At 43.2% G+C, this 26163-nt stretch overlaps 1 protein-coding gene across 2 annotated transcripts in view; it reads right to left on the minus strand.

Moving 5' to 3' along the window:
- The window catches only part of SHC3 (SHC adaptor protein 3), a 193848-nt gene that overhangs the window by 153363 nt on the left and 14322 nt on the right, over positions 1 to 26163 (minus strand). The window lies entirely within an intron of this gene.

The raw sequence follows: 26163 nt of genomic DNA on the forward strand, positions 1-26163 counted from the left end.
TTTCATAGGTGGGGGTGATATCTGAATTCTGCGGGGGAGGTCTAAAAAAACAGTAGTGTTGTGTTGGTTGTGGGGTAAGGATAAATCCATATTGGGGATGGTGGTATTTGAGAGTTTGGGATGGTTAGTGGGGGGGTTCTCCATTGGGGTGAAATATATGCGTCCTGGATCATTACTGCAAGGGGGGGTAGTGATATGAACGGTTAGTAGTGAGTCATCAAGGAGAGAATCTTGGTCAGATGAAGAGAAACGGCCTGAAGGAAGGCGTTTAGAAGGTTCGTGTTTGGGTGGATTGAGGCTACATGAGTTAATAAATTCAATGAGTTCCTGAGGAGGTGGATTAGATGGAGCCGTATTGATGGTGGGATGATGGACGGTAGTAGTATGAGTGCTGGTCTGTGGTATAATATTGGATGGATGGGAGTGACAATCAGAGGTAGAAAGCTGTTTATGGAAAGAGTTGGAGTGTGACTGGTGGGTAGGTTCAGATGGATTAAGGCGTCTGGGTTTGTGGGAGTAGGGTTGCCGAGGAGTAGTATTCTGGGTTGTGGTTTTATGAATGAGATTAGATGGTGGCTGGGGGGTAGTTTTGTAAGTTGGTCTGAAGGTTTTAGTATTGTTTAAGGAACGTGGTGGATATTTATTTTTATTTGTCTTATTATTAATATTTTTGTTTTTACTATAAGTGAGGTTCCCATCATGTGGTTTGTCTGTTTTGAGCCAGTATTTGATGTTATTATTCTGATAGTCATTCCTATCTCTGTTCAGCTTGGTCAGCTTTTTTTGTAATATTTCTTTTTCCAACTTGAGTGATTTTGTGTTATGAGATAACTGCCACTCTGTGTATTCCGGTAAATGTTGGAACTTCGAGAGTGCAAATATGCAGTTATCGATTTTATCCGAGAGGTGGTCTACAACTGAGTCCCTTTTTTCTGATAATAATTGAAGGAGTGTGGAGGAACAGAAGTTTAAAGCATATTCCCATTTACTGTAAAACTCAGTGTCCTCTTTGAATGATGCAATTGGTCTCAGTCTTAAACCCCTGGGAACAAGTTTTTCATTCAGATATACTTTAAGAAAAGCACTGTCCAGTTGATGGTGAGTTTCTTCCGCTGAGAGTTTTTCAAGTTCAAAGAAGAGGCTTTTCATTTGTTCAAAATCATTAACCTTAACAGTACCTGCAGGATCAGAGGAGGACATCACTGTTCCAATGAATGGTGTGGAAGTCACAAGGGTGTCGAACATCATGGATCTCCTGTTTAATCTTGTATTCTTGAGGTCCATGGTAGCGAATGAAGGGAGGGTAGTCACGGTCGCCTCGGCCATGAGTAGAAACTCTTCTGGCACGTTACAGCTAACGGCCTGTGTTGAAGAATCTGTAGAGAAAAGAAAAGAAAGGACCGACGGACGGCGCCTCGTGTATTTACCCTCAATAGATCGGGTGGTGGGTGGGGGGGGGGAACCCCACGGGGCTTATAGATGGCCGCTCACCTTGAGATCTATGCAAAAAAGCATATCACCCACGATATAATCTGGGTACTGTAGTACGAGTCGCTGCTATGCCGATGGGTTGCAGGAGGAAACAAGTCGTCCTGGGAGTCAATATTAGAAGTAGAGCAGGAAAAAACCCTCAGGTATGGCGCTGCAGACTCTTGTAGACAGATGAGGCGGATGCCAAAGGTAATAGGAAAGTCCTCAGCAGGACATTTTATTAAAAAAACAATAAAATGGACAAGATTACGCGTTTCGGGAGGATCCCTCCCTTCCTCAGATCAGGATAAGGACAGTACAACAATAGCAGGTTTATATAGCCCAAAAATGGGCGCCAAAAACACATGGGAGGAGTAACAATCCAAACTTGAAAATCAAAGTACAGGAACAGAAACAGCACTTACATATAATATACAGTATGAATATACATTAGGAAGCAAAACAATTACAAATTGTGGTAATATAAGGTCAGGTTATGTGTTTGACCAAGACTAGCAACTGCTGGAGAATCGCAGTGGGCCGGAAGCTGTCAGCCGCATCATGTGAACAGTGTAAACAAGGCACTTCCTGTGTGAGAAGCACGTCAATAGCAGTGAGCTCTGAAGCAGGGCTGGTTGCCCTGGACGCGTTGCTATGCTAGGAGGTCACATGGTCAGCTCTCTACCAATCAGCTCTGAATGTGGTTTCTCCTTACTTGTGAAGGCTGTGAGGATCGTACTGGCAGAGGACACTGACAGGCTCCTATTCAGTGTAAGCTGTGCGATTATTATCTATATGCAAATAGTGCTGTCAGGGGATACTAGCTGCCTGGTCAGTGTGGGCTGTGAGCACTGTGTATAATAGGATTGCACTGTCAGGAGATACTGACAGTCTCTTAGACACTTCAGGCTATGTGAATCCTGTGAGGATCGCACTGTTAGGGGATAAGCAGGCATGAGAGGGAGACAAGATGTTTATAGAGAACTATACAGGGATATTAGTCTGTTAATCAGTGCAGAGAAGAAGTAAGCACTGCCTGTATAGTGATCACATTGTAAGGGGGAGACTCACATTGTCATAGGTAAAGATGAAGGTGATATGTAAAAGAGGACATGCTGGTGTGGTATTATGATGTGTAACAGCATGGTATAGTATAACCAGGTATTAACTGATAACAAGATTACTATTTTAGTCATGATCGGACCATGTTAGGTATGTGGTATTGATAGGAACTTGTGTAGTGATAACATATGGAGTGATATGCTGTGTCTTAAGGGCCATAATAGGTATATAACCCTATATCAACCATTGGTGTATAATGGATCAGAACACCCTATGTAAACAGTACACTCTTTGTAACCTAGTAAAAATATAAATATGTGCATAGCATTAAGAAATATAAATATGTGCATGGCGTTAAGAAATATGAATATGTGCATGGCGTACAAAATATATGTATATAAATGGGTCTAGGTACTATAAAAACATGTAGTAATGAAAACACATGTACAAATACATATGCACACATGCACATATATACACATATGCATATATACACATATACACATACACATACACCCATCTACACACATGCGTGAACATATACAAAACCATATAGGGAATAATGGTTTCAACTGCATATGCATGGGGAAGTTGTAAAACAGAAGAATAAAGTAAGAGCAGGAGTGAATTATCTGATGACAAGGTGATGGCCTTATTTATAGGGAGCATTCTATCATCTCATTAAGACCTGTGGGCACCAATGTTTGGAGTTTGTATATCCAGTAATTTTCTCGTTTACGTAAGGTATTAAACCTATGTGGAATGTCCCTGGATATACTTTCTATTGGGGTAATTGAAATAACATTGAAGTTTTGACCATGCTGTTCAGTTATATGCCGGGAGACACTATGGAGGAGAAAACCATTGGTGGCGTTGTTCCTATGTTTTGTGATTCTTTCCCGTAGACACCTAATGGTTCTCCCCACATATTGTAGACCACATTGGCAATCCAGAAGATACACCACGTATTGGGAGGAGCAGTTCAGCAAGGTTTTAATCTGGAATGTTTCTCCCGTGATTTTAGAGGTGAAAGTTTTGGCACGGTGGTGGAGATTTGCACAACATTTGCAGCGATTATGCCCGCATCTATAAGCGCCTGTGGTGGTGAGGAAATTCACAGGTTGGTGATTGTGAGTTTTTAATCTGCTGGGAGCTATAATATTACGGAGTGTTTTACCTCTCCTGAATGTAACACCTGGTTTTTGGGGGAGAGTGTCTCGTAGAAAGGGGTCATTCATTACAATTGGCCAGTGTTTGTGTAAAATGTCTTTAATGTGTTTGTGCTCTCTAGAAAAAGTGGTTATGAAATTTATAGACCAATCTTTCTCATTGCTCGGGGTGAATTTTCCTTTGGACAAGCATTCTTGTTGTGATAGAGTGCTAGCCCTCTTAAAAGAAGAATCCACAATGGCCTTTGGGTATTTTTTAGCCCTAAACCTTTTTCTTAGAATGTCACTCTGTTCTTCAAAATCATTGAGGTTAGAACAATTTCGTCTAATACGTTTAAATTGCCCATAAGGCACATTTATGAGCCATTTTTTAAAATGTGAACTAGTAAAATCAAGATAGCTGTTACTATCTACTTTTTTAAAAAAGGTTTTAGTATTCAAAGCTCCTAGGCCATTGTGGAAAACAACAACATCTAAAAACTCAGCATTATCATTAAAAACATTATGTGTGAAATGAAGGCCCCAGTTGTTACAGTTAAGATATGTTAAAAATTCATCTAATAAAACAGTGGAACCATTCCAAATAAAAAATATATCATCAATAAAACGTTTAAAATAAACACAGTGTCGAAATAGATGGTTTGGATAAACAAAAGTCTCCTCAAATAAGCCCACAAAAAGATTAGCGAAGCTGGGTGCCACGCGTGACCCCATTGCGGTGCCGGTATGCTGAGCATAAATACATTTCTGGAATTCAAAGTAATTGTGTGTTAAAACGTAGCGAAGACCTTTTTGAATAAAATCGCGCTGAGCCTGTGGGAGTTCTGGGTCATTGTTTAGAAAATGAGCCACAGCATTAATCCCCAGGTCGTGGTCTATCACCGTGTACAAGGAAGTGATATCCATTGTAACCAAGAGGTATTCTGTCTTCCATTCTACTGCTAAAATGGAGGAAATAAAATCTGTAGTATCTTTGAGGTAGGAGGTCAATTTTAAAACGTATTTATGCAACAGCAGGTCTAAATAATGTGACAAATTGGAAGACACAGAGCCTATCCCAGATACAATAGGGCGCCCTGGTGGATTTTCGGTATTTTTATGAACCTTTGGTAAGTAATAAAAAATAGGTAAAGATGGTTCATGTATAAGAATAAAATCTTTTTCAGATTTATTCAGGACGCCCGTCTGAAAACCTTCATTAACCAATGTTTTCAATTCATCAGTGTATTTCTTAGTCGGGTCTGTAGGCAACGTTTTATAAAAAGAAGAAACTCACCATCAACTGGACAGTGCTTTTCTTAAAGTATATCTGAATGAAAAACTTGTTCCCAGGGGTTTAAGACTGAGACCAATTGCATCATTCAAAGAGGACACTGAGTTTTACAGTAAATGGGAATATGCTTTAAACTTCTGTTCCTCCACACTCCTTCAATTATTATCAGAAAAAAGGGACTCAGTTGTAGACCACCTCTCGGATAAAATCGATAACTGCATATTTGCACTCTCGAAGTTCCAACATTTACCGGAATACACAGAGTGGCAGTTATCTCATAACACAAAATCACTCAAGTTGGAAAAAGAAATATTACAAAAAAAGCTGACCAAGCTGAACAGAGATAGGAATGACTATCAGAATAATAACATCAAATACTGGCTCAAAACAGACAAACCACATGATGGGAACCTCACTTATAGTAAAAACAAAAATATTAATAATAAGACAAATAAAAATAAATATCCACCACGTTCCTTAAACAATACTAAAACCTTCAGACCAACTTACAAAACTACCCCCCAGCCACCATCTAATCTCATTCATAAAACCACAACCCAGAATACTACTCCTCGGCAACCCTACTCCCACAAACCCAGACGCCTTAATCCATCTGAACCTACCCACCAGTCACACTCCAACTCTTTCCATAAACAGCTTTCTACCTCTGATTGTCACTCCCATCCATCCAATATTATACCACAGACCAGCACTCATACTACTACCGTCCATCATCCCACCATCAATACGGCTCCATCTAATCCACCTCCTCAGGAACTCATTGAATTTATTAACTCATGTAGCCTCAATCCACCCAAACACGAACCTTCTAAACGCCTTCCTTCAGGCCGTTTCTCTTCATCTGACCAAGATTCTCTCCTTGATGACTCACTACTAACCGTTCATATCACTACCCCCCCTTGCAGTAATGATCCAGGACGCATATATTTCACCCCAATGGAGAACCCCCCCACTAACCATCCCAAACTCTCAAATACCACCATCCCCAATATGGATTTATCCTTACCCCACAACCAACACAACACTACTGTTTTTTTAGACCTCCCCCGCAGAATTCAGATATCACCCCCACCTATGAAACCCACAACCCCTATGGAACTAGTGGACATAGCTCCCCCTTTAGGGGTAAAAAGAAAAGACCGCGGAGACGGGGATGCAGGGGAGGTCGAAAAAGAAACGAGGGAAGACAAGAGAAAAAGGAAGAACAAGACACACAAGGTTGTCCAAATATAGACACTGTTAAAATATTCAATCTCTCTACTTATATTATCAATGATATTGAAAATAATATCCTCAAAAGAGGGCTATCATTCTGTCCGACGGGAAGGTCCAACAGCTTTGACCTATTTATTGACCTTAATAATTTTGTGAAAAAGCTTACTATTAAAAGGTTTTTCAATATCAAAGGTGAACCACAAGGGGAGCACAGCCACACCACTGATATAGAATCTATGGTACCAGCACCTATACACACTGACCTTAAACCAAAATCGAACTTCTATCCCCTCCAATCGAGAGGCAGTTACCTTGATACTTTTCTTAGCATGGTCGCACACGATCTAGAAAAACTTACTAAAAGAGACAATAAATATGCTAATAATTTATCTCGCATTGAACACCAAACCTTAAAGAAACTAGCGGAGAACCGTAATATTGTGATTCGACCAGCAGACAAGGGGGGAGGGGTGGTCATTTTAAACACAGAAGATTATATCAAGGAAGCTAACAGACTCCTTACCGATCCCAAATTTTATAAAACGTTGCCTACAGACCCGACTAAGAAATACACTGATGAATTGAAAACATTGGTTAATGAAGGTTTTCAGACGGGCGTCCTGAATAAATCTGAAAAAGATTTTATTCTTATACATGAACCATCTTTACCTATTTTTTATTACTTACCAAAGGTTCATAAAAATACCGAAAATCCACCAGGGCGCCCTATTGTATCTGGGATAGGCTCTGTGTCTTCCAATTTGTCACATTATTTAGACCTGCTGTTGCATAAATACGTTTTAAAATTGACCTCCTACCTCAAAGATACTACAGATTTTATTTCCTCCATTTTAGCAGTAGAATGGAAGACAGAATACCTCTTGGTTACAATGGATATCACTTCCTTGTACACGGTGATAGACCACGACCTGGGGATTAATGCTGTGGCTCATTTTCTAAACAATGACCCAGAACTCCCACAGGCTCAGCGCGATTTTATTCAAAAAGGTCTTCGCTACGTTTTAACACACAATTACTTTGAATTCCAGAAATGTATTTATGCTCAGCATACCGGCACCGCAATGGGGTCACGCGTGGCACCCAGCTTCGCTAATCTTTTTGTGGGCTTATTTGAGGAGACTTTTGTTTATCCAAACCATCTATTTCGACACTGTGTTTATTTTAAACGTTTTATTGATGATATATTTTTTATTTGGAATGGTTCCACTGTTTTATTAGATGAATTTTTAACATATCTTAACTGTAACAACTGGGGCCTTCATTTCACACATAATGTTTTTAATGATAATGCTGAGTTTTTAGATGTTGTTGTTTTCCACAATGGCCTAGGAGCTTTGAATACTAAAACCTTTTTTAAAAAAGTAGATAGTAACAGCTATCTTGATTTTACTAGTTCACATTTTAAAAAATGGCTCATAAATGTGCCTTATGGGCAATTTAAACGTATTAGACGAAATTGTTCTAACCTCAATGATTTTGAAGAACAGAGTGACATTCTAAGAAAAAGGTTTAGGGCTAAAAAATACCCAAAGGCCATTGTGGATTCTTCTTTTAAGAGGGCTAGCACTCTATCACAACAAGAATGCTTGTCCAAAGGAAAATTCACCCCGAGCAATGAGAAAGATTGGTCTATAAATTTCATAACCACTTTTTCTAGAGAGCACAAACACATTAAAGACATTTTACACAAACACTGGCCAATTGTAATGAATGACCCCTTTCTACGAGACACTCTCCCCCAAAAACCAGGTGTTACATTCAGGAGAGGTAAAACACTCCGTAATATTATAGCTCCCAGCAGATTAAAAACTCACAATCACCAACCTGTGAATTTCCTCACCACCACAGGCGCTTATAGATGCGGGCATAATCGCTGCAAATGTTGTGCAAATCTCCACCACCGTGCCAAAACTTTCACCTCTAAAATCACGGGAGAAACATTCCAGATTAAAACCTTGCTGAACTGCTCCTCCCAATACGTGGTGTATCTTCTGGATTGCCAATGTGGTCTACAATATGTGGGGAGAACCATTAGGTGTCTACGGGAAAGAATCACAAAACATAGGAACAACGCCACCAATGGTTTTCTCCTCCATAGTGTCTCCCGGCATATAACTGAACAGCATGGTCAAAACTTCAATGTTATTTCAATTACCCCAATAGAAAGTATATCCAGGGACATTCCACATAGGTTTAATACCTTACGTAAACGAGAAAATTACTGGATATACAAACTCCAAACATTGGTGCCCACAGGTCTTAATGAGATGATAGAATGCTCCCTATAAATAAGGCCATCACCTTGTCATCAGATAATTCACTCCTGCTCTTACTTTATTCTTCTGTTTTACAACTTCCCCATGCATATGCAGTTGAAACCATTATTCCCTATATGGTTTTGTATATGTTCACGCATGTGTGTAGATGGGTGTATGTGTATGTGTATATGTGTATATATGCATATGTGTATATATGTGCATGTGTGCATATGTATTTGTACATGTGTTTTCATTACTACATGTTTTTATAGTACCTAGACCCATTTATATACATATATTTTGTACGCCATGCACATATTCATATTTCTTAACGCCATGCACATATTTATATTTCTTAATGCTATGCACATATTTATATTTTTACTAGGTTACAAAGAGTGTACTGTTTACATAGGGTGTTCTGATCCATTATACACCAATGGTTGATATAGGGTTATATACCTATTATGGCCCTTAAGACACAGCATATCACTCCATATGTTATCACTACACAAGTTCCTATCAATACCACATACCTAACATGGTCCGATCATGACTAAAATAGTAATCTTGTTATCAGTTAATACCTGGTTATACTATACCATGCTGTTACACATCATAATACCACACCAGCATGTCCTCTTTTACATATCACCTTCATCTTTACCTATGACAATGTGAGTCTCCCCCTTACAATGTGATCACTATACAGGCAGTGCTTACTTCTTCTCTGCACTGATTAACAGACTAATATCCCTGTATAGTTCTCTATAAACATCTTGTCTCCCTCTCATGCCTGCTTATCCCCTAACAGTGCGATCCTCACAGGATTCACATAGCCTGAAGTGTCTAAGAGACTGTCAGTATCTCCTGACAGTGCAATCCTATTATACACAGTGCTCACAGCCCACACTGACCAGGCAGCTAGTATCCCCTGACAGCACTATTTGCATATAGATAATAATCGCACAGCTTACACTGAATAGGAGCCTGTCAGTGTCCTCTGCCAGTACGATCCTCACAGCCTTCACAAGTAAGGAGAAACCACATTCAGAGCTGATTGGTAGAGAGCTGACCATGTGACCTCCTAGCATAGCAACGCGTCCAGGGCAACCAGCCCTGCTTCAGAGCTCACTGCTATTGACGTGCTTCTCACACAGGAAGTGCCTTGTTTACACTGTTCACATGATGCGGCTGACAGCTTCCGGCCCACTGCGATTCTCCAGCAGTTGCTAGTCTTGGTCAAACACATAACCTGACCTTATATTACCACAATTTGTAATTGTTTTGCTTCCTAATGTATATTCATACTGTATATTATATGTAAGTGCTGTTTCTGTTCCTGTACTTTGATTTTCAAGTTTGGATTGTTACTCCTCCCATGTGTTTTTGGCGCCCATTTTTGGGCTATATAAACCTGCTATTGTTGTACTGTCCTTATCCTGATCTGAGGAAGGGAGGGATCCTCCCGAAACGCGTAATCTTGTCCATTTTATTGTTTTTTTAATAAAACTTCTTCACCTTAAGGACTCGGCCATTTTTTGCAAATCTGACCACTGTCACTTTAAACATTAATAACTCTGGAATGCTTTTAGTTATCATTCTGATTCCGAGATTGTTTTTTCGTGACATATTCTACTTTAACGTAGTGGTAACATTTTTTGGTAACTTGCATCCTTTCTTGGTGAAAAATCCCCAAATTTTATGAAAATTTTGAAAATTTTGCATTTTTCTAACTTTGAAGCTCTCTGCTTGTAAGGAAAATGGATCTTCCAAATAATTTTTTTTTATTCACATATACAATATGTCTACTTTATATTTGCATCATAAAATTGATGAGTTTTTACTTTTGGAAGACACCAGAGGGCTTCAAAGTTCCGCAGCAATTGTCCAATTTTTCACAAAATTTTGAAACTCGCTTTTTTTCAGGGACCAGTTCAGGTTTGAAGTGGATTTGAAGGGTCTTCATATTAGAAATACCCCATAAATGACCCCATTATAAAAACTGCACCCCCGAAAGTATTCAAAATGACATTCAGTAAGCGTTTTAACCCTTTACGGGTTTCACAGGAATAGCAGCAAAGTGAAGGAGAAAATTCACAATCTTCATTTTTTACACTCGCATGTTCTTGTAGACCCAATTTTTGAATTTTTGCAAGGGGTAAAAAGGAGAAAATGTTTACTTGTATTTGAAACCCAATTTCTCTCGAGTAAGCACATACCTCATATGTCTATGTAAAGTGTTCGGCGGGCGCAGTAGGGGGCTCAGAAGTGAAGGAGCGTCAAATGGTTTTTGGGGGGCATGTCACCTTTAGGAAGCCCCTATGGTGCCAGAACAGCAAAAAACCCCACATGGCATACCATTTTGGAAACTAGACCCCTCGGGGAACGTAACAAGGGGTAATGTGAACCTTAATACCCCACAGGTGATTCACGACTTTTGCATATATAAAAAGAAAATAAAAAAATTTACCTAAAATGCTTGGTTTCCCTAAAGTTTTACATTTTTAAAAAGGGTAAAAGCAGAAAATACCCCCCAAAATTTGAAGCCCAATTTCTCCCGATTCAGAAAACACCACATATGGGGGTGAAAAGTGCTCTGCTGGCGCACTACAGGTCTCAGAAGAGAAGGAGTCACATTTGGCTTTTTTGAAGGAAATTTTGCTTTGGGGGCATGCCGCATTTAGGAAGCCCCTATGGTGCCAGGACAGCAATAAAAAACCACATGGCATACCATTTTGGAAACTAGACCCCTCAGGGAACGTAACAAGGGGTAAAGTGAACCTTAATACCCTACAGGTGTTTCACGACTTTTGCATATGTAAAAAGAAAATAAAAAAATTTACCTAAAATGCTTGGTTTCCCAAAAAATTTACATTTATACAAAGGGTTAAAGCAGAAAATACCCCCCAAAATTTGAAGCCCAATTTCTCCCGATTCAGAAAACACCCCATATGGGGGTGAAAAGTGCTCTGCTGGTGCACTACAGGTCTCAGAAGAGAAGGAGTCACATTTGGCTTTTTGAAAGCAAATTTTGCTCTGGGGGCATGGCGCATTTAGGAAGCCCCTATGGTGCCAGGACCGCAAAAAAAAGCCCACATGGCATACCATTTTGGAAACTAGAGCCCTCGGGGAATGTAACAAGGGGTTAAGTCAACCTTAATACCCCACAGGCGTTTCACAACTATTGCATATGTAAAAAAAAAAAAAAAATTTTTACCTAAAATGCTTCTTTTCCCAAAAACTTTACATTTTTAAAAAGGGTAAAAGCAGAAAATACCCCCCAAAATTTGAAGCCCAATTTCTCCCGAGTACGGCGATACCCCATATGTGACCCTTAACTGTTGCCTTGAAATACGACTGGGCTCCAAAGTGAGAGCGCCATGCGCATTTGAGGCCTAAATTAGGGATTGCATAGGGGTGGACATAGGGGTATTCTACGCCAGTGATTCCCAAACAGGGTGCCCCCAGCTGTTGCAAAACTCCCAGCATGCCTGGACAGTCAACGGCTGTCCGACAATACTGGGAGTTGTTGTTTTGCAACAGCTGGAGGCTCCGTTTTGAAAACCGTGGCGTACCAGACGTTTTTCATTTTTATTGGGGAGGGGAGGGGGGCTGTGTAGGGGTATGTGTATATGTAGTGTTTTTTACTTTTTATTTTATTTTTTGTGTTAGTGTAGTGTAGTGTTTTTAGGGTACAGTCGCACGGGCGAGGGTTCACAGTAGTTTCTCGCTGGCAGTTTGAGCTGTTGCAGAAAATTTGCTGCAGCTCAAACTTGCAGCCCGATACTTACTGTAAGCCTCCGCCCATGTGAGTGTACCCTGTACATTCACATTGGGGGGGACATCCAGCTGTTGCAAAACTACAACTCCCAGCATGCGCTGACAGACTGTACATGCTGAGAGTTTTAGTTTTGCAACAGCTGTAGGCACACTGGTTATGTATCACGGAATTTGTGACCTTACTCAGTGTTTCAAAACCAGTGTGTCTCCAGCTGTTGCAAAACTACAACTCCCAGCATGTACGGTGCATGGTGTAAGGTGACTGCTTTAGCTGTTTGTGCAAGCTGGGAATTGTAGTTATACAACAGCTGAAGGTACACTTTTCCATAGAAAAAATGTGCCTCCAGCTGTTGCAAAACCATAAGTCCCAGCATGCCCATAAGGGAATGCTGGGAGTTGTGGTGGTCTGCCTCCTGCTGTTGCATAACTACAGCTCCCAGCATGCCCTTATTGCATGCTGGGAGCTGTTGCTAAGCAACCGCAGGAGGCTGTAACTCACCTCCTGCTGCTGCTTCATCACAGGACTGTCCCTCGCCGCCGCCGTCGCTCCTGGGGCCCCGATCCCAACATTGACGCCGGGGATCGGGGTCCCCAGCACCCGGGGTCGTCTTCCCGCACCCGCTCACGTCCTCCGGAAGAGGGGCGGAGCGGGTGCGGGAGTGACGCCCGCAGCAGGCGCCCTGATTGGTCGGCCGGTAATCCGGCCGACGAATCAGGGCGATCGTGAGGTGGCACCAGTGCCACCTCACCCCTGCAGTCTCTGGCTGTTCGGGGCCGTCAGAGACGGCCCCGAACAGCCAGTAATTCCGGGTCACCGGGTCACTGGAGACCCGATTGACCCGGAATCGCCGCAGATCGCTGGACTGAATTGTCCAGCGATCTGCGGCAATCGCCGACATGGGGGGGCATAATGACCCCCCTGGGCGATATGCCGGGATGCCTGCTGAACTATTTCAGCAGGCATCCGGCTCCGGTCCCCAACCGGCTAGCGGTGGGGACCGGAATTCCCACGGGCGTATGGATACACCCTGCATCCTTAAGGACTCGGGATGCAGGGTGTATCCATACGCCCTGCGTCCTTAAGAGGTTAAGGACCACAGTTTTCTTCATTTTTGCACTTTCGTATTTTCCACCTCACCTTCTAAAAATCAGAACACTTTCAATTTTACAGCTACAGACTCATATGAGGGATTGTTTTTGGTGTGACCAATTGTACTTTGTAATAACATCAATCATTTCACCACAAAATCTACATCAAAACAAAAAATATATATTTTTGGGCAACATTGAGAAAAAAAAAACGCAATTTTGTAACTTTTGGGGGCTTCCGATTCTACACAGTGCACTTTTCGGTAAAAATGACACCCTATCTTTATTCTGTAGGTCCAAACGGTTACAACAATACCTGATTTTTATAGGTTTTATTTAATTTTATTACTTTAAAAAAAGTTATAACTACATGCACCAAAATTAGTATGTTTAAAATCGTCACCTTCTGACCCTATAATTTTGTTATTTCTCCATATTCAGGGATGTGTAAGGGCTAATTTTTTGCGCTGTGATCTGAAGTTGTTAATGGTACCATTTTTGTTTTGATGAGACTTCTTGATGGCTTTTTATAAATTTTTTGGGGGCATGCAAAGTGGCCAAAAATACGCACATTTTTTACTTTTTTTTTACATATATGCCATTGACCAAGCGATATAGTAAACATTATATTTATATAGTTTGGACATTTATGCACACAACAGTACCACATATGTTTACGTTTATTTTTGTTTACATATATTATTTTTTACCCTTTTTTTTGTCCCCGTCCTTAGATTGCATACACCGAACAATGCTATGCCATAGCATAGCATTGATCAGTGTTATCGGTGCTCAATTGCTCCAGCCTGCAGAGCTTGGCTGGAGCATCGAGGCACAGATCGGACGGCAAAGAGGCAGGTAAGTGCCCTCCCACAGTCCTTTCAGCTGTATGGGATGCCGCGATCTCACAACGGCGGTCCCGAACAGACTGCTGAGCTAACCGGCATATGTTTTCTCCCTTCCGTGCATGCTGGGAGTTGTAGTTGTTGAAAATTTTTGGAAAGAAAAAAAGTGCCTCCAGCTGGTGCATGATTACAAGTCCCAGCATGCACGGACAGTCAAAAGGCATGCTTGGCATTGTGTCTATGCAACAGCTGAAGGCACATAACTACAACTCCCAGCATGCCCTTTGGCTGTCTGTGCATGCTGAGACTTGTAGTTATGCAACAGCTGGAGGCACATGGGCGGGTTTATAGTAAGTTTCCCGCTTCGAGTCTGAGTTGCGGAAAATCCACCGTGGCTCAAGCTTGTAGAGGGAAACTCGTAAAACCGACTGTGTGTATGTACTGTAAAAACACTGCACTAAACTACACTAAACCTACACAAAATAAAGAGTAAAACACTACATATACACACACAGCCTAAGACTACTTCCACACTACTGTTGAACCCCGTTGAGAATGGCCATTAAGTTAAACAGAGTTAAACAGAGCCTCCAGCTGTTGCAAAACAAAAACTCCCAGCATGGTCGGACATCTTTTGGCTGTCCAGGCATGCTGAGAATTGTTGCTTTGCAACAGCTAGAGACATCCTGTTTGGGAAACACTGCCATAGGATATTTCTGGTGGAGGCAAACGCTATGCTTAAATTAAAGTCTTCCCCTATGCAAATCTCTCATTTAGGCCTCATATGTGCATGGAGCTCTCTCTCTCTCCGGAGCCCTGTCTTATTTCAAAGTAACAGTTCAGGGCCACATATGAGGTATTTCTGTACTTTTTTGCATTACAAATTTTGGGGTTCTTTTTCTCCTTTTACCCCTTACAAAAAAGGAAAACTGGGGGCTTGGAGGAGTATGGAAATACTCCATATGTGGATGTAGAGTGCTCTGCGGAGGCACATGTCTCAGCAGTGGGAAAGCATCATGTACATTTGGGGCCTAAACTGGTGATTGGCAATAGAATGGCTGATAGTTGCAGAGTTACAGAGGTTCTGATATAAATGGGGAAAAAAAACACCCCTATATGATCCCTTTTTGGAATATACAATCCTCAAGAAATGTAATAAGGGGTACAGTGAGCATTTAGACCCCACAGGTGTCTGACCGATTCTTGGAACAAGAGTCCGTGAAATGAAAAATTTTATTTTTCATATTCACGGCCCACTGTTCCAAAAAGCTGTTAAACGCCAGTGGGGTGTAAATTCTCACTGTACCCCTGGTTACATTCCTTGATGGGAGTAGTTTCCAAAATGGGCTCACTTGTGGGGAGGGAGTTCCACTGTTCTGGCACCATGGGGGCTTTATAAACATGACATGGCACCCAACATCCGTTAGAGCAAAATACACTCTACAAAAGCCTAAAGATGTGCCTTCACATCTAAGCCCAACTGTGCGCCCTCAGAGCAATTCTGGAGGTAAAAATTCCTTCCCTGGAGTCGGGAAGGAATTTTTACCTCTAGTATGAGGGTTGAACTTTGGATCAACTCTGTAGGGACTCATTAGGGTTATAGGTTGAACTTGATGGTCTTTTTTCAACCTTATGAACTATGTTACTATGTTAGTGTAAAAAATGAAAAGTTTTATTTTTGCGGCCCTCTGTTCCAAAAATTTGTTGGACACTTGTGGTGTCCAAATGCTCACTGCACCCCTTATTACATTCCTTGAGGGTTGTAGTTTACAAAATGATGTCACATGTAAGTGGTTTTCAATTTCTGGCCTCCAAAAATGATTTTAGCCAAATTCTCTGTCCAAAATCCAAATAGTGCTTCTTCTCTTCTGAGTACTGCCGTGCACCCGCCAAGCACTTTATATCCACATATGGGGTATTTCCACACTAGAAGAAATAGGGTTAAAAATTTTGTGGAGCTATTTTTCCTTTTACCCCTTGTAAAAATGAAAAATTATGGGTTACACCAGCATATTTGTGAAAAATATGTAATTTTTTTTATTTTCAGGGGCCACTGTTCCAAAATTGTGTCAAACACCTGTGGGGTGTAAATGCTTTCTGCACCCCTTATTACATTCCTTAAAGGGTGTAGTTTCCAAAATGGAGTCACAGGAGGGGGGCTTTCACTGTCCTGATGCCGTGGGGGCTTTATAAGTGCGACATGGCCCCCAGAAACTATCCCAGCAAAATAGTCTATCCAAAAGCCAAATGTTGCTCCTTCCCTTCTGAGCCCTGTTGTGCGCTTGCACAGCACTTTATGTCCACATATGGGGTATTTCAGTATTCAGGAGAAATAGGGTTACAAATTTTGAGAGTCTTTTTCTCCTTTATATGTCACAAAAAAAACTATCTCAGAATCAGACTGATAAGTAAAAGCATCTCAGAGTTATTAAGGCATAAAGTGACGCAGGTCAGATTTGAAGAATGTGGCTGTGTCCTTAAGGTCAAAATAGGCTGCGTACTTAAGGAGTTGAAGAGGTTTTTAATGATGTATTAAAGAGGTTATTCAGGAATCGAAAAGCAGACCTAATTTCATTTAAATACCACTCCCTATCTGTCTCCACACCCAACCTGGAGACAGACAGGGGGCGGTCTTTGAAAGAAATTATCTCTTTTTTTCGATTCCTGGATAACCCCTTTAACCACCTTCTGTTTTAGGGGATGGCTATCCAAAAGCAATAAGCAATACATTTATTTCTAAAACCTCTACTAAAGCTAAACCTCCAGCTCTCCAGCAGCGTGTCCTGCTTTGGTCTACGGCTGCGATCCTAGTCCTGAGCTGCAGTGTGTTGCTTGGGCCTGGAGTGAAGTTAAGGGCCCACTGTGTCATACTGTTGCTCAGCCAATCACAGGCAGCAGCAATGACCTGACGTTGTAGGACACTGGAGACACCACAAAAGCGCTGGAGCTAAATAGAGTTTTTTTTTTATGTTTTTTTTTTTTTTTTTAAACTGTAGAATGGGCATTTTCTCAGCACACAAAAAAAAACACTGTACCTTTCAACAGTATGCACCAAAAGGCAGTGTGAACCTAGTCTAATCTTTGTTTCCAAATGATAAAATGATCTGTGGTGTCCCGGTACCGTATTGCATACCGTACCTTGCATGGTGGTCCCCAAAATCAGAGTAACTACGCTCAGGTAGGGTCCCCTAGGTGGGAAAGCCCCTAGTCGCCTCTCTTCTATGCTAATTTTGTAATGTTTATACATGTACATATTTAATAATAATTAGAGATGAGCGAATCGAATTTGACGAATCCAAATTCGTTACGAATTTCAGGAAAAATTCGATTCTGATCGAATACGAACTTCGTTGCGATTCGATCTCACAAATCGCTTTATTAAACTCCATTTTCCTGCGTTCTAGGCTGGCTTAGACCTAAGATGGCGGCTCCACATGTCAGTACATGGGGCAAGGCACCATGGGAGGGCGGGAAGCTGGCGCGGGAATCAAGGTAGGCGGGCTGACCCTGAATCACATGTCAGATGCAGCCTATCAGTGTTCACTGACCCCTGTGATGCCACAGCCCTATATAATCGGCAGCCATCTTCCCTCTGGTCATATCTTCTCCACACGAGATAGGGAAAGGAAGTGACTGCACGTCTGTGCGCTGATCGTATACAACGGCGTTATACAGCATCCGACCGCTACGAGTAGCGTTGACATCAGCATTAGGGAAAGATACAGGGCACAGTGTTGCTGCAGTTCTGACTGAGAACGATTCTAGCAAAACCTTGTATTCTCCTTACTCCATATAGCAGGCAGAGAGGTGCTGCATAGCAGTCACCTGCGTCATAGATCTCACAGCTGTTTTACCTGTATGGAGCATCTAATCTACTCTTTTTTCAGCCCAATTGAGTTTTTTCTGTTGCTCCACAAATCTGATTCTCACAATTGTATAACAGCGTGCAATTTAGGGTTTAATCCCTGTAAAAAAAAAAAATTCTGTGGTGCTGCCCAGTCGGGTCCTGCTGCTGTTCAGAAATAAGTCATATTAGTGTGGACTTTAGTGCCTTTTTACCATTTTTCACCTGTTACTCTGTCTCTGTGCTAAATTCAGTGTTATACCACACGTTATACACCTGCCGGTGTATTAAAGAAAACATTTTTTTTCCTGCGTACAAATACGCTTTTTCAGTGGCCTTATCATTGCAAAGGGCCTAAATACAAGCAAATAGCGTACCATATACCACCTTTTTTTCTGTCTCTGTGCTAAATTCAGTGTTATACCACACGTTATACACCTGCCGGTGTATGAAAGAAAAAAAAAAAGTATTTCCTGCGTACAAATACGCTTAACAGTGGCCTTATCATTGCAAAGGGCCTACATGCAAGCAAATAGCGTACCATATACTACCTTTTTTTCTGCCTCTGTGCTAAATTAAGTGTTATACCACACGTTATACACCTGCCGGTGTATGAAAAAAAAAAAAAGTTTTTCCTGCGTACAAATACGCTTAACAGTGGCCTTATGATTGCAAAGGGCCTACATACAAGCAAATAGCGTACCATATACCACCTTTTTTTCTGTCTCTGTGCTAAATTCAGTGTTATACCACACGTTATACACCTGCTGGTGTATTAAAGAAAAAAAAAGTTTTTCCTGCGTACAAATACGCTTTTCCAGTGGCCTTATCATTGCAAAGGGCCTAAATACAAGCAAATAGCGTACCATATACTCCCTTTTTCTCTGTCTCTGTGCTAAATTCAGTGTTATACCACACGTTATACACCTGCCGGTGTATTAAAGAAGAAAAAAAGTTTTTCCAGAGTACAAATACGCTTTTTCAGTGACCTTATCATTGCAAAGGGCCTACATACAAGCAAATAGCGTACCATATACTACCTTTTTTTCTGTTTCTGTGCTAAATTCAGTGTTATATCACACGTTATACACCTGCCGGTGTATTAAAGAAAAAAAAAAGGTTTTCCTGCGTACAAATACGCTTAACAGTGTGCTCATCATTGCAAAGGTCATACATACAACCAAGTAGTGTACTATTTAGTACCTTTATTTCTGTCTCTGTGCTAAATTCAGTGCTATTCCACACATTAGTATACACCGGTTGGTGTATACAATAAAAAAAAAGTTTTTTTCTGCGTATAAATACGCTTAACAGTGCGCTCATCATTGCAAAGGGCATACATAGAACCAAGTAGTGTACTATTTACTACCTGTTATTTTGTCTCTGTGCTAAATTCAGTGCTATTCCACACATTAGTATACACCTGCTGGTGTATTTAAAAGCAAAAAAGTGTTTTTTTCTGCGTAGAAATACGCATACCAGTGCGCTCATCATTTCAAAGGGCATACATACAACAAAGGAGTGTACTCTTTAGTAACTGTTATTCTGTCTAGGGCCTATATACTTTGAAAGGACAGCCGTAAGTAATCGCCTGCTGCTGTTCTATACCCTCATAAACACACTAAGTATGTCAGGCAGGGAAGTGCCAGGACGTGCACAGAGAAGGGGCAGAGGCCTACATACGTCAGGCAGAGTTGGCAGCAGACTTGGGGTGAGTGGCAGCAGGAGTCGCAGCAATAGGCCTGAGCTCCCGTTAACACCCAGCGGTCGTGTCGTCGACCCATCTCTCCTCGTCAATTGGTTTGCACACTCATCCCCATCATCACAAGCGACATCTGACAAGCCCAGTCAAGAGTCGGTGGGTTCCTCAGACACAACCCTCAGTTGGCATGACCCGGGAGCAGTCCCCGTAATCCCATTGCCTTTGTCCTATGCTGTTCCCTCTCCCAAAGAAGTATCTCATGCTTTGGGTTCAGCTCCACTATTTAGTGAGGACGATGTAATAGAGGACAGTCAGCAGCTAATGGGCAGCCAAGAATGTGAGGAGACATGCGTCGCTTGCTCCGCAAGGCGGCCAAGTAGTGATGCGGAGAGTGACGTAGGAGGCGGTGTTTCAATTGTTCAGGGTCCTGAGGCAGACACTGTTGTGGAACACGAGGAGGACATCAGTGACGTGCACACACCTTGCATGATGATGAAGCCGATCGCAATTGGGAGCCGGGTGCAGAAGCCGGGGCTTCATCATCATCAGGAGAAGAGATTTGCTCTTTGTCTATGAGTCAGCAAGGCAGTAGCACGGTTGGCAATCAGCGTGTTGGTGGCAGTAGTGGAAATTCAGGAGCCAAACGTGCCTCGGGGAGACCACCTGCTTCGCGGCAAGCTACCATTCAGGGAGGTAGTGGAAGACGGCGCCAATAGCAGTGAAATAGTGCGGACTGTGGGTGAGAAAATCAGCTACTCTGCGGTGTGGTTGTTCTTCATAAAGAATCCGGAGGACCTTAGCGTAGTCACATGCAAAATCTGTTGGCAGAAAGTGAAGCGTGGCCAGGGTCCCAATCTCGGCACCACGGCCCTGCGTCAACAAATGATTCACCACCATAAAGTGGCCTGGGATAACTGTGGCTCCGATGTAGTGGTCCAGCCTGCCGCATCACCCAGTGGCCATCCGCTCCCTCCGTCATTCAGCCAAGGCTCCACCACCTCAGCCGAAGGGAGCATTGTGTCAAACCCTCCTTCTTGCGCTCCTGCTTCTTCCGCTCGTAGTCAGCCATTCTGCCAACAATCGATCGGCGAAGCCATGTCCAAGAGACAACAGTATGTGGCCACTCATCCAACGGCGCAGAAGTTGAATGTGCTCCTCTCCAAGTTGCTGATGTTGCAGTCCCTCCCTTTCCAACTGGTGGACTTTGCAGCTTTCAGGGAATTGATGGCTTGTGCTGAGCCGAGGTGGAGAGTCCCAAGACGTCATTTCTTTGCGAAGAAGGCAGTACCAGCCCTGCATAAGTTTGTACAAGAGAAGGTGGGCCAGTCCTTAAGCCGGTCGGTGTGTTCAAAAGTGCACGGCAGCACCGACGTGTGGAGCTGTAACTACGGGCAGGGACAATACATGTCTTTTACGGCCCACTGGGTAAATGTTGTTCCTGAAGAGCCACGACAGCAACTTGGACAGGTCACACCGCTTCCTCCTCCACGCTCTCGCTCCCAGGCAGTTGGTCCTTTTACAGTGTCCTCGGCCTCCACTTCATGTCCAAATCTCGGTGGCCCTTCATCGTACCACGTTTGTAGGGCACAGCGGTGTCAAGCCGTCCTTCACATGGTTTGCCTTGGCGAACGGAGTCACACAGGGGAGGAACTGCTAAAGTTCATTAGGGAAGAAATCCGAGTATGGCTTACTCCACGAAATCTGGAAATGGGAGCCATGGTGACCGACAATGGGAAGAACATTGTGGCTGCGACAAGGAAGTGTGAACCATTCGCCCTGCATGGCACACGTGTTGAATCTGGTTGTCAAGAAGTTCATCAAGTCTTCACCCCATTTGCAAGACGTCCTGACAATGGCAAGGAAACTGTGCATGCACTTCAGCCACTCGTACACCGCCAAGCACACTTTGCTTGAGCTGCAGCGTCAGAACGGTATCCCACAACATAGTCTCATTTGTGACGTTGCCACGCGTTGGAATTCCACCCTCCATATGTTGGACAGACTATACGAACAAAGAAAAGCCATCACAGATTTTTTGATGATACAAGCAGATAGGAGTACTCCCCTGTGTAACTTCAATGTGAACGAGTGGCAGCTCATACGTGACACCTGCCATTTGCTGAGGCCCTTTGAGGAAGCCCCATTTTTTGTTAGTCGCTTGAATTACGCCATGAACGATGTAATTCCGCTTCTACATTTACTCCAAAAAATGATTGAAAACATGGCTGGTCACGGCAATGGAGACATTGCGCCTACATCAGAAGGCTACATGAGTCCTGTGGGGGATGAACTGGAGGAGGATGATGAGGGGCAGAGCGGAGCACAGTTTACGGTGGATGAGATGGCCGGTGTTTCTGGTCATTGGACAGGAGAGGAGGAGTAGGAGCAGCCAGAGGAGCTGGAGGGTTATTATGAGGGAGGCGAGACAGAGGACCCAGACACACTGTGGCAGTATGCAGTGGAGATGGAGGCAGGTAGTCCCAGCGAGTCACTGTCACAAATGATGCACGATGCATGCTGAGTTGCTTGCGTAGTGACCCCCGAATTGTCAAAATTCGTCAGCGCGATGACTTCTGGATCTCCACCTTATTAGACCCTCCCTACTAGCCCAGAATGGGGGCCTTTTTTACACCCACTGAGAGGGAGGACAAACTGACCGACTTCAGGGAGCTTCTACGTAGTCGGTTGGCCGATGCCTATCGGCCACATGGTCCATCCACTCGCAGGTCTGACTCGGGGGGCCCTCTCCACCTTCCACTGCCACGGCTGCTGGGGAGGGGAGGGGTGGCAGGAGCAGTACCGGCTCAATCAGCAGCAGCCTGAGTCTACAGTCGCTGATGAGTAGCTTCCTTCAGCCGCATAGTGAAGCTACTCATCAGCAGCAGGTGGACATGGAGCAGGACCTGAACCAGCAGGTGGTGGCTTACCTCGACATGACCCTGTCGTTGAAGATCCGCTGGACTTCTGGGCAGCCAAACTCGATTTATGGCCGCAACTAGCGGAGTTTGCCCTGGAAAAGCTGTCCTGCCCGGCCAGTAGTGTGCCATCAGAGCAGGTGTTTAGTGCGGCCGGGGCCATAGTCACCCCAAGGCCAACTCGTCTGTCCACTAAAAATGTGGAGAGACTGACGTTTGTCAAGATGAATCAGGGATGGATCAGCCAGGATTTCCAGCCACCAATGACAGATGGGTCTGAGTAGATTGACCATGCTCCTACAACAAAATTTTCTCTATTGTGGTTGATTATGAAACCCTCTGGGGCAGACCTGGGCATTGTATGGCCCGCTTGCCACATACGGCCCTTTGATTGGCTCTGACCGGCCCACGCTGATTGGGGGACCACTATGCTGCCTAATCTGGGGGACAACTATGCTACTAATCTGGGGGACATCTATGCTGCCTAATCTGGGGGACAAGTATGCTCCTAATCTGGGGGACATCTATGCTGCCTACTCTGGGGGACAAGTATGCTCCTAATCTGGGTGACATCTATGCTGCCTAATCTGGGGGACAACTATGCTCCTAATCTAGGGGACATCTATGCTGCCTAATCTGGGGGACATCTATGCTGCCAAATCTGGGTGACATCTATGCTGCCTAATCTGGGGGACAACTATGCTCCTTATCTGGGGGACAACTATGCTCCTAATCTGGGGGACAACTAAAATCCTAATCTGGTGGACATCTATGCTGCCTAATCTGGGGGACAAGTATGCTCCTAATCTGGGGGACATCTATGCTGCCTACTCTGGGGGACAAGTATGCTCCTAATCTGGGGGACATCTATGCTGCCTAATCTGGGTGACATCTATGCTGCCTAATCTGGGGGACATCTATGCTGCCTAATCTGGGGGAAAAGTATGCTCCTAATCCGGCGGACATCTATGCTGCCTACTCTGGGGGACAAGTATGCTCCTAATCTGGGGGACATCTATGCCTCCTAATCTGGGGGACAACTATGCTCCTTATCTGGGGGACAACTATGCTCCTAATCTGGGGGACATGTATGCTGCCTAATCTGGGTGACATCTATGCTGCCTAATCTGGGGGACAACTATGCTCCTAATATGGGGAAAATTGATGCTTCTGGCCTTGGGCCTATAATTTTTTGAAGTTTAGCAGTAGCTAAATACATGCTTAATGCAAATGTCAACATTGATCTTTAAATGTAGGGGGTTATGAAACCCTCTTGGGTACTGCGAATGACTGCTCCAGACTCATTCTGTGTCTTTCACAAACCACTTGCCTCCCTGGTGCCTCAGGCCTTGGGCCTATAATTTTTTGAAGTTTAGCAGTAGCTAAATACATGCTTAATGCAAATGTAAACATTGATCTTTAAATGTAAGGGGTTATGAAAACCTCTTGGGTACTGCAAATGCATGCTCCAGACTCATTCTGTGTCTTTCAGGAACTACTTACCTCCCTGGTGCCTCTGGCCTTGGGCCTTAAATTTTTGGATGTTTAGCAGAAGCTAAATACATGCTTAATGCAAATTTCAACAATGATCGTTAAATTCTCGGCGCTCTGCCAGGGCCTTCTCCTACCCCACCTGGGCCGATCCGAGGACCTCACTAACCAACTAACTAATCCAATCGCTTATAGCGACGGGCGGTGTGTACAAAGGGTAGGGACTTAATCAACGCCAGCTTATGACCCTCACTTACTGGTAATTCCTCATTTTAGGGTTAAATAATTGCAATCCCAGATCCCTATCACAAACTGGTTTCAGCGTGCAACACGCACCTGTCCTTGAAAGATAGAGACACGCTAATCCGTTCAGTGGAGCGCTAGTGCGGCCCAGGACATCTGAGGCCATAACACACCTGTTATTGCTCGATATCGCAATTGATCGGGTAAGGTAAGGGGATATTAAAGCCTCTTGGGTACTGCTGAGGCCTACTTCTGACTGCTCCTGGTGCAATGTATGGGGTAATTAAACACTCTTGGGTAGTGTTATTGTTAAATTTTCTGATAATTTTATCAGTAATAAAATTTAATTTTGCAGAATGCTAACCGTTACACAACGGAACGCTTGTTGCGTGTGATTTTTTAATGAGAAAAAATATATATATGGAGAGGGATTAACTCTGCTTAATCATTTTTGGCGATTAGAATCCTTTTGTGATCTGATCTTTTGGAGACAGATGCGCTTACACACATGTAATAATTTCTTTAACCAAATTTCAAACATTGTGTGGTTTATTATTTTTTAGAAGAATGTCTTTTGGTGGTCCACCATCCTGCATTATAGAGTCTTCTGAACTGCTGTATATGCGCTTGTTTTTAAAAAACAGGTATTTTGTCAGACAATTTCAATAAAATGTTGTGTTTTTTGGGGGCGGATTGTGAAGCCCGGGTGTGTACACGTGCATCTGCCAACTCCAGGCTGTGTCTTTCAGACAATCTATGGGTTCCTGATACCGCAGAGGTGGGGCCTGGGTCTGGGAATTTAAAATTTTTGGATTGCGGGTGCTACCAAAAAAGATGGACACACCCTAATCCGTTCAGTGGAGCGCGCCTGCGTCCTGGACATCTGAGGGCATAACACCCCTGTCATTGCTCGATCTCAGGAGAAGGGGGATCATCATCGGGAGAAGAGAGTTGCAGGTTGCCCTTGAGTCAGCAAGGCGGTATCATGGTTGGCAGTCAGCGTGGTGTGGCAGTATTGGAAATTCTGGAGCCAAACGTGCCCGGGGGAGACCACCTGCTTCGCGGCAGCTTACCTTTCCGGGAGTTAGCGGGTTACCAGCTCCGGTCGATGAAAGATAGAGACACACTAATCCGTTTAGTGGAGCGCGCCTGCGGCCCCGGAAATCTGAGGGCATAACACACCTGGTATTGCTCGATCTCGCAATTGATCGTGCATAGGTAGGGGGTTATTGAAGCCTCTTGGGTACTGCTGAGGCCTACTCCTGACTGCTCCTGGTGTAATGTATGGGGTAATTAAACACTCTTGGGTAGTGTTTTTTTTTTTTTACTGATAATTTTATCGGTAATAAAATTGAATTTTCCAGAATGCTAATCGTTACACAATGGAACGCTTGTTGCGTGTGATTTTTTAATGAAAATTAAAAAAAAAGAATAATAATATGGACAGGGATTAACTCTGCTTCATAATTTTGGGCGAAAAAAGTCCTTTGGTGATCTGATCTTTTGGAGACAGATGCACTTACACACATATTGAATTAGTTTTTGTAAAAAAATGTCAAACATTGTTTATTATTTTTGAGAAGAATGTCTTTGGGTGGTCCACCGTCCTGCATTATAGAGTCTTGTGAACTGTTGGATATGTGCTTGTTCTTACACAAAGGTATTTCTTTAAAACATTTCTAAAATTTTGTTGCTTTTTTTGGGGGGAGTGCATCAGTGTCCTTCAGGCAACATATGGGTTCCTGATGCCGCAGAGGTGGGG

Source organism: Hyla sarda, chromosome 1 (assembly GCF_029499605.1).
Source record: "Hyla sarda isolate aHylSar1 chromosome 1, aHylSar1.hap1, whole genome shotgun sequence".
Lineage (NCBI taxonomy): Eukaryota > Metazoa > Chordata > Amphibia > Anura > Hylidae > Hyla > Hyla sarda.